This window comes from Anser brachyrhynchus (genome assembly GCF_964034855.1).
Source record: "Anser brachyrhynchus genome assembly, chromosome: 1".
NCBI lineage: Eukaryota > Metazoa > Chordata > Aves > Anseriformes > Anatidae > Anser > Anser brachyrhynchus.
In genome coordinates, this window is record NC_137694.1 from 194926127 (window position 1) to 194936822 (window position 10696).

The window sequence follows — 10696 nt, forward strand, 5'->3', positions numbered from 1 at the left end:
CCTGGTAATGAAATGATTCTGCCAGTGTGGATGCCCTCCTGAGGAATTCCTTTGCCTCGGGGATCTTCAGCTCAGTATCATGCTATGGTCAGTCTGCTGAGCAGTAGTTTCCTCAGATTTCTTGTAAGGCCTGAGGACCACAGAGGACAGCAGACGCCCACAGGTTGCTGGTGAGGGGTTTGGGGACAAATTCACAGAAATCCCAGGAGGCTGGGGGCCTGGGGGCCATGAGGAGGAGGCTGACAGAGCTGAGAGGTGGGCTGCTGCTGGCAGATCTGCAGCAAGCGGACACTTGTATGGATGCGCACTTGGAGAGTGGAAAGGGAGAGTGGAGATGGGCGATGTGTTTCAGTCAACCTGTTGTAACTCTGTGGGACAGACAGCTACAACCAGTTTTCTCATTGCCTCAGTCTGGTTTTGATACTCCAATGTGTTAGGTGGTCACAAGGGTGAGATGAGGTAAGTGTAGCTCAATGTAGGCTCTGGTAGACCTTGCAGCTCCATGGTGTGGAAGAGCATGGCTTGACTAAGGGCAGGTCTTAAGTCAGAAGAAGAGGGGTTTGCATGCACCGCGTAGGAGATCACAGCTTCCAGCCCCAAAATGAGCTGGGGTGGGATGCGCAGCGTGGCTGGCCCTGGGACACTCAGCTGGGTAACCCAGAACCTATAAAAGGCGAAGCTGCCAAAGGGGCTTACCTTGCTGTGCATGCTGAGCTGAAGCTGTGGAATGCTGCCTGCTCCAGGAATCCCAGCTTTCCAAGGACCTTTTGGGATGGCCAGTCAGTCCCCAGACCTTCTATGCCCATGTGCATGTCTGAGTGTGTTTCTTACCAAACCCGGTGCGTTTCTCCCCTCTACTTTCACTAGCTGCTCTTGTGAAAAATAAATTGAACGTAGCTTGTGCTTGCATAGTTGTTCCCTTTGAGTAACAATTAAAATAAAACAATGCTAACTTTGATAAATGAACCTTCAGAAGGATGCAATCAATCCAATTCTTGCAGTTTGATACGGGGCATGTTTATAGGTTATTCCTAGTGATCTTTTCTAACTGTTTTAACAAAAGTGGCACTTGGGTACAAAAAGCATTTGCTTGTGAAACAGAGGCGTGAAGTATGTGATATCAGCAACTCTGATGCTTGCCAGAAGTGCTCATTATGTAGTACCCGGACCCTGTGTGGATCATTGCCCTGGCTGACACCCCCAGGCCTTCAGAGCCTCAGGTCTGTGCTTTTTGGCTTAGAGGCACAGCAGGTTGTTGTCCTCTGCAATCAGGATTGGAAGAACCTCATGCTAATGAGTTGCACAGCTCGTTTCATTCCTAGAGGTGAGAGAAGTCAATTTGCCTACAGTTGAGCTAAGCATGTTTCTAAGTATTTGCAGGCTTCCAGAGTCTGGTCTGCCTAACTCAGCTTGGCATTGTAGAAAGATGGTGAGACAGAAATTCATATATATCCAAAACACAACCTTATACCTTCGTTTGGGACCTTTTGAATGCCATATGTGAAATGCTACCTCAGAAACCCGTGTTTGTTGTGTTTGATGTGGAGTGGACAAGGTGGGTGAATTTTATCTCCAAGTCATTCAAGTTTTTGTTAGTCTGACAGACAGCAGGGGCCCTGACAGTGCCCAGTCCATCGCAGAGATCTCTGACCAGCAGTTGGAAGAAGAGATCAATCAAAAATTGGTTTGGTTTGTGGAGCTGGAACAGCTGAAACAGAGAAGTTAAAGCAGCAGCATGAACCTGACCTTCCTTCAGACAGTTTCCACTACCATGGCATTGGCAATTTGAGTCTGCTCTTCCAAGAAGTGTAAATCCAGTCTAAAATCTGGGAAATTATTACAAAAATACTACTTCCAGATTTACTGTATTATTAGATAGATGACTACACTAAGCCATAAGTTAATACCTTGCAATCTAAAAGTTCCTCATTTTCTTTTTTTTTTTTAACTTTGTGTGGATTATTCTTAACTTTTTTTAAAAGTGGGTAGGTCACCACAGATCAGGTGAAGAACATGCACACATCATTACACAGAGGCTTAGATAGACATGGACCAAAGTAGTTGATTCTCAACCCCGGTCGACCTGGGTCTGAAAATTTATGCTTTCCCAAGAACCAAAGAGAACTAAGGGACTGGATTGGAAGTAAGCTGCCGTGCCCATATTTATGGCCTAGGTTATTAGCTTGGATGCTGACACAGCTGCTCAGTTCATTGCAGAAAAAGTTCCACTATGCATATGCTGTTGGAAGATGCTGGCAGCTTTTTTTCTTCTTCTTCTTCTTCTTCTTCTTCTTCTTCTTCTTCTTCTTCTTCTTCTTCTTCTTCTTCTTCTTCTTCTTCTTCTTCTTCTTCTTCTTCTTCTTCTTCTTCTTCTTCTTCTCCTTCTTCTTCTTCTTCTTCTTCTCCTTCTCCTTCTCCTTCTCCTTCTCCTTCTCCTTCTCCTTCTCCTTCTCCTTCTCCTTCTCCTTCTCCTTCTCCTTCTCCTTCTCCTTCTCCTTCTCCTTCTCCTTCTCCTTCTCCTTCTCCTTCTCCTTCTCCTTCTTTTCTTTTTTCTTTTTTTTTTTTTTAATAGAGTAGTACTGGAGGTGGGATACTTCCTACAAATGAGTAATGACTCTCCTTCAATGCCATGGAGCCAGCTGAGTTTCAGTGGGAAGGATGTTTCTTAAATCATAACAGTCTGGTAATGTTTCTTCACTCACTTCTTTGATGCACACATATAAATTTAGTATCTGAGTAGCACAATGGCACTATGTTGATATGATCAGTCTGCCCTAAAATCTCTTATGTGGTATGAGAATAAATTGGCTGCCCTTCTTTCTTTTTGCAGTTCATAGTATTTGATGGGTTTCACACTTTCTCCTGTGGTGTTTTCAGTGAGCCATTCTAACTCTTGCTGAAGCTAACATAAACCTCTACGATGGCTTATGGAACCTTCTGCTCTCAGTAAGAGGGAGATAAGAACATCTTCAAGTAAATTCGTTAAGAAAAAAGGATGAGAAGATGATGCAAAAGGAAGATCATATTATTTAAATGCTGTTCTAAGGAGTGACTGACAACACAAACCCAAGCCAATGGTACAGTTTTACTGAAGTGCAGAGTGAGTATTCACCTGACAAGACTGTGAAAAAAAAACACATTCGATTTTGCACTATGTTTGTATGGAAAGTTTTGCAGTAGCTGCTGAGCGGGTCTGTGCGTGCCTGCATCAGTGGAAACTGGGATTAAGTGCTAGGAGTGCTGAATGCTAATGAAGACAAAGCTGCACACAGCCACTCTTCTTAGTGTAAACTAATCAATTTTCTCAGAATCACTGAATTTGCTTACTAGAGCCTCAGTGGCAGAGTACATTTCTTCTTCTTGTTGGTAACACTGAACCCAGTCTCTTTTTGTCTGACAAGGGCTTGTGCACCTTCTCACAAAACCATGATTAAGGCTGCAGCAATCATACTGTTCAGCTTCTGTTTTAAATGACACTGCGTGTATGACTCTCTATGGTTGCAGTGAAAAAAAAAACTCAAAACCAACAAATTGTAGGGTCAGAACCACCTTAAATCTTACGTCGCTCTAACATTAAACTTGTTAAAAGTGTACTTTTGGAAGAAAAATTATAACAAATATCTTCAAGCATGGAAGTGTTTGTATCAAAAAAGGAGTAACGATTATGCAGTTATGCACTGATAGCAAAGTGCATTCTGGTAAGCTAGAGAAATACACTTTTAAGGAATAGTTGTTGAACTCACATCAAAGTCACAGAGAAATGTGTAAGAAATATCAGTGTAGTTACATTCTGTACGCTACAGGGGTATCTCCATGTCAAAAACTGGGGCTCAGGCAGCAAGATCCAGGTTGCCTGCCTGAGATCACACAAGCAGCCTTTGCAGGACTGGATACCACATGTGAACTTCTGGTCTTAAACTACCCTACTCAGCCTTCTTAACTGAAAAAATTTCATTTCATCCCCTTCTGTTCTGTAGGACTCAGCAACTGGCAGGTAAATTAAAATGCTAAACAAAAATGAACATTTTTTGTTCAATCCTGATTAAATTTCAGTTTGTACATAATGAGAGTACTCCTGTGCTCTGTATTTCTGGCAGTCTGCTGCGTCTCTGCCCTGTGCTGTTTGTACGCAGCTCTCATGACTAAGCTACCAGAATGCCAGCATGTGCCTCTTGGTCTTTTGCTGTGTTTTTATTTATTTATTTTTATTATTATTTTTTTTTATTTTCTGAGAAGCTCCTCCAAATAGTCTTCCTGTAAGAGAATGTGCAGCTAGTCTTTCTACAGTAAAGTTTAGGAATAACTAAAAATATTTTTCTCAGTGTAGAGGCTTCTATTTTGCAATAGAGGCAAGATTTGTAAGGCCAGAAAATATCTTCCATTAAACCAACAGACCCATTGGAGGATACAGACACTGATTATATATTTTTCAGCTCTGATACAGCTCCAGCTTCAAACTTCAGAACAAACTGGGAACAGTTTGTTTGGGGAATAACCTAATTGATGCTACGGTGTGCAGAAAAGCAGTTAAGCTTTGTGGGACAGCATGTCCACCAAAAAAAGCCACAGACCTGTGGAACAGTATTAGAGACAGGTGGCGAATTCCTGTTACTGTTGTGTTAGAAGGAGCTGAGGTGGTTGAGAAAAAAATAATGCATCATAAAACCTCCACTGAGTGAAGGGAAATGTGTTGGAAGTTTTTGTACTTATCGCTTAACACAATCTTATTTCATTTGTTATGTATTGCTGGAGCTTCGTTTCTGGCACTGTGTCTGGAACACCTGGAGCTCTTCGCAGGCCAAGGAGAGAGGAAGATTCTGGGAAAACATGGTAGGAGTTATAAGCTTCTTTCAGTTTATGGTATCAGTAACTATTTCCAGTGTACATTTCAACACAAATAAATGGTTGGTGAGGGTATTTTTAGTCTCCTAAGTCTCAGTGTGGTAATGCAGTGGTTCATTCAAAGGTACGCTCTGTCCTCTTAGAAGCTGTCCTTGGTTGATGCATGTGAAGGTGTTCCCTGTGCTGTTGAGACAGATATGTACGTGCTAGAACAAACGCATAAACACTGCAAAAATAAAAAAGAAAATGCTGCAGGACTGAATCATCAAAATCCACAGATCCTACACATACATATCTCAGACCTGCTTTGCTCATGAGGCATTTTAATTGCTCTGTGCAAATGACACAAGTGAAACAACTCCACAGCAGAATGAGCTCACAGAGGCAGTCAGTAAGGAACAGGAACACCCAGACGGAACAAGGAAAACTTCTCCTAACTTCTCAAACCCAATCTTCCAGAAGGACCTACACCATAATTTCAAAGACCGGCTTACAAAGCCACAACTCTTCAGAACATTAAAAGCCAGAAAATCGTTATTTGCTTAATCAATCTTTTATAACCATTAAGTAATTTGTGTAGTTTGCCTCACAGCTCACCAACTGTTAAGCCGCCCCTGTTCCACACAAGTAAACTACCCATACCTCATCCACAGGCTTGTCGTCTGGTTCAGCAGACAACCTCTTTGCCTCCCTCACAATGTTGTAATACTGTTATACCCAGCGCAGTCACTCCCAGCTTCAGGTTGACTGTGTCTAGATCAGACTTCCAACAACAGTTGCCTCCCAAATGTCTGTTTGCTCCAAGTGTAGTAGATAGTATCCATTTCCACAAAATCTTGCCATGTTAGACATCACAGTTACGGAAGTACAATTAGCTCAGTGAGGTGTCAGGAAAATCTAGGAACATGCAATCTGCTCCACTGAAATACTGAACTGAATTCACGCACATTGACATTTCAGAGTTAATACCTAAGATGCATAAGAATCTGCCTTTAGGTGAGATTAAGACTGCCTTTAGGTGAGATTAAGAACCAAATCCAAAATAGCAATTTATTCTACTATCTAAAATGAGCAATGCATTTTCATGCCTTCCTTTCTGTTATTTGTAACCTCACTCAACTTCTCCATTTATCATTTGGAATAAATCCTTCTGAGATTCTGCACATTCTTTGCTCTGGTGACGTCTACCTCCTACAGCTCTTTTCTGTTTTGGAAGTGCCAGGGCATGAAACAATGTAGAATTCAGCTAACAAAGAATGTTTTTTGTCTCAGCTTTGTGCCATTGACCCTGTGGATATGCTGGTCAAAGTCAGTACTTTCTTCTGTAAGCCTTGCATCTCTGAAGGAACCCTATAAGTCATCGCCCACTGTCATGGTCATCTGTTTTTCACAAATTTCCACCTTTGCTCCAGATGCGTTCTCTGATAAATTCTGAAGAGGAATATTATTTTTAATTGCCTTCCCAATATCTCTTCCCTGTCTTCTGCCTGCAACTCTTACGCTTTGTACTGTTTCAGGCCTCACAAAGGACATAGAAGACACTGATACACAAATGGAGTTGCTGAATTAATTCAGGATGGGAAGGCAACTCTCCCTGCACCACTTAACGAAAATTAAGCAAAGAGCTTCCATGTATGGTAGGTGTCACCGCGTTTCACCTACCCAGAAGAACTGCCCAGACAAATGAGCCATAATTACGTCTGCTGAGCTTGAACTGACTAGATCAAGCCAGTAGAAGCTGGTAGCACAGGTAAGGTTTCTTTTCTTGCAGTTTGGGTGGAAGGCTGAAGGGTTACAGAAACTGCAGTGGCAACTGTTAATTTGCCTCAGGGACAGAGAACATCAAAGACATTGGGCCTCAGGCCACACGAGTAGCAGAGCCGTTGCCAGCTTACGTATTGATGATCTAATGCAGAAAGTGATAAACAGTTTTAGGTAATAGCCCCGTGGGGGAGGCTACCACATGTGGTCATCTGATACTGCATTGAAGCTGAAGGCCAAGGAGAACTGCGACACACAGGAGTTAAGCTGTCATCCATAGACCCAGCAGGTCAGCCGGTCCGAATGAGCACAGGACCACAACTCCCCCTGACCGCTGGAGGAACAGAGTAGGCTAGGGGCAACGTACATCCTAAAAAGGTGTCAGCTGCCCTGCATCCTTCTAGGGCAAAGGCTTGTCTCAGGCTTTGGAGCTGCAAGTAGGTTCCAGGGTCTTGCACCCCAAAAGCCAGCCCCTATGCTGCCAGTTGGAGCCCCACCTTGCTTACATTGGAGGTAGATCAAGTGTCTTCAGGGCAGGAAGTCCTCCCTCTGCCCAAGGGAATTCCACAGTTTTGACAAAGCCAGAGGTTCCTCCTACCGTTGGCTGTTTTGTGAGGTTTCTCTATTAGTTTGAAGTCTCATTTATTGTCTTTTTTTTTTTTTCATGAGACATCTGAAAAAAAAAAGTCTTTGCAATTCTTAAAGCTGTATATTCTGCTGAAGACCCCAGATCTAAGGATGGAGATGTGATCCCAAAGGAACATCACCTGATAGAAAGAAAAATAAATGAAATTGTAGGCATTGGATCTCCACTCTAGTTACTCATAATACCCTCACATCCTATGTATGTGTGCTGTGTTTCCTTATCATTGGGTCAACAGAGATTTTGCAGAAAGTTTTCAAAACTTGAACTTGTCTGACTGAGTAAAAGACAGCATTTCTTACCAGTTTTAGTTTTGCTTGGGACAGCAGTATTCAAAGAAAGGTCAAAGACAGCGGTGTTCAAGAAGAAAAAAAGTCTGAAGGTGCCACACAGGCAACCCCCCAAATCCCAGATACTTCGTTAATGGTGTCTTGGACCATGACTTAAATTGCCTGTCCGGTGCTTTCCTTTCTTTTCTTTTAACAAACAAACAAACAAACAAACAAGTGTACTATCAGTGTGTTAGTAGGCATGCCTATGCCAGAGTGTCTGTCAGAAGAGATTTACTAGCTCCTGGAAAGATGCGGAGTTTTGGTGCTGAAATGTTATTTTCTGAGGCAGCTAAAATATGAACCATTGATCTGAACAGACGCTAGGTGAGCAAAATGGCTCACAAACCAGGAGTGCTTAAGGCTTTTGCAGGCCTGCAAGAAAGCATTTTAGAAGAAACAACGTGATTGTGTCAAAAGAGGGATGTTCAATGTATGGAGGGTGTATTTCAGTAGTTATTCAAGAGTTTTCCAAATACAATGACAGTGTTAAGCACATCTCAGCAGTGACATATATATATATATATGCATATATATATATATATCATCCAAATAGACCCTGACTTTGGGATTGAAAGGCAAGCCGGGCTCTGAGATAGCTGGGACTTTAAAAACTATTCTTAACAGGGAATGCACACATCAGAAACTACAGGCAGAGCAAGGAAAAGAATTTCCAAAGTGCCTTCTAAACAAGTTGTTAAGCAGTATTATGGTCCCCATCTTGTTACTCATAGTGAAGTGAAAGGCTCAGCCACAGAACATTTTAAAAATGCTGAAATCCAAGTTATGGAAATAGTTTATGGTACACAGCACTTTCTGCTACCCCAATGTGTTAGTGGAGATTTTGAAGGGCTGTAACTACAGCTTCCATAGAGCTGTCAGAGGCAGACCTGTGATGGGAACCTTCACACTCTGGTAGGGTTTGGAAAGCCATTTAAAGCTGAATAGAGTTTAAATAAAGTTTCCCATGGGCTGGAGAGTGAGGGGAGGCCCCAGATGAGGCTGGTCAGGGCAATTCAGGCCTGTTAGAGTCCTCAGGACCACGACAGCTTCTCTGGCAATACCCTGAACCTACCTTCTGTCTCTTTTCATCTAGGAAGACCTAGTCCGAGCTTCTCATAAAACATCATTTCTAAGAATTTTCCTGGGGGCTCTCTGTGTGCAAGTGTGTGTAACAGACAGAAGAAGCCCCGAGTGACAGGGGCCTGTGCACCTGGGACTTCATCAGCTGGAGAGAGCAGCCAAGCTGTTGTGTGTGGGTATTAGTACGGGTTAGGCTGAGTTAGCGTAGCTGTTAGCACAGACCTGTGAACACTAACTGACTTTTTACTCAGTTAAAGCGTGATCGACCAACAACAGAGTGGTTTTGGTTTTGCTCAAGGACACAGCCAAGCTGTGCAAACGACCTACTGACCACCGTGAATTGCAAAAGCATCCAGAAAAGACTGGAGCAAGCAGACTGTGAACATAAGCAATGGTGAGAGCAAATCAGAAAAGAAATGGCTTAATTATCAACAATGTATTCTCTAGCAAATCCCGTACCTAAGGGCACTGAGAGGTACTGGGGTAATCGGATGTGGCTGAAAAAAGACTACATGGAGGGAAGACCCATGACCAGGATCATCTCTGCAACTTGTGGGGAGCCCAGGGAGAGGGACGGAGCCCGGCACAACCTCATGACCCCGTGCCAGCATGACACCCAGCACAGCAGGAACCACCAGGCTGAGCCACCCGACCTCCCTCCAGAATTGCACCATCCCTCCCACAGGATGAGGAGCTTGCGAAAGAAACCTCAGCTCCAACCCACCCGGCTTGTGTCCCTGACTGCATCACCTCTCCCATGGCACAGGGAAGTCGTGCAAATTGTAAAATTGCATATATTTGTGCATTTAATATAGTTGGCCAGAATTTGAAGGGAGGGGGCTGCAGGAGGACCTGCGTGGAAAAAGAGCTTAGCGCTACCCTTTGCTGAGTAGCCCAGTTGGCTCCAGTGGCCCCATCGCAGGACACAGCTGAGCCCATCAGCCAAGCTGGTGGCACATCAGAGCCAAGCAGGTGAGTTTATAGTGCCTCCTTGAAAGGTATATTTAAGAAAGGATGGAAACTGCAAGCACAAAAGACAAAAACACCAGGTTGGAGAAAGAGGAAGAAGACCATGACCAAGAGGCATGACTCTAAAGGGACAGCTACTGATGGAGGAACCACCACCATGTGCCGACCCCAGCCTCCTGCTTTGCACATGGTCTCATTTAAGGGACCGAGCAGAATGTGGATGAGGGGACAGGATAACAAAAAAGGGGGAGAGGGGTGTGGAGGGAAGTAAGGTTGTTCTCCTGAAGGGTTTATTTGCATGCCATTGCAGAACCAACTCTCTGAGATCCCTGCCAGGAAGGGAGGGTTTCACTTCCACTACCCCTTCTGAGTCATTTGTTACTGTCAAGGATATTACTGTCACTCCAAACTAGACTGTTCTGGTTCAGAAAAAACACAGACAAGCCTTTCATCAGTGAAGCCTCTTTTCAAGTCCTGCTCCTGGTCCCAGGGATGAATCTGAATTTGAAAAACACCTGGGATGAAAATGAAAATTATTATCAACAGGTCAAACCCTCACACTAACTCCAGCCTGAGATTTCTGAAGGATCACCCAAACATCTTCGTTCTTAGCATTTCAGTTCTTAGGGCCCAGAAAGCGTCTCTTTTTAGGAATCACTCAAAGATTTTTAGGGATTCTCAATGTTCAGTCTTGGAATGCTGCTACTTACATGCTATGATTGGTTTGAATCAATATATTGACGGTGATGGGTATGTAGCTCTCTTTTTATCTGCCAAAGGATACTGTGTCAAAGGAAAGGAAGCTCCTTAGGTCTGTCTGCTTGATGTGCCATGGTAGACAATTCTGACGAGCAGCACTATCCACCAGGTGGCAGTGAGAGACAGAGGAAATCTGGCCAGTGGAGCAGCAGAGGTGAGACTGAAAACACTTCTGCCTAAACACGGCCCCGAATTAGATCTTGAGTTGCCAGGAGTGAAAGAAACTGGTATATTGGGCATAGCTGGCAGTTCTGGTAGCAGGGGAGCTACAGGGGTCACCTGTGTAGGAGAAGATCACGGACTGCCCTTC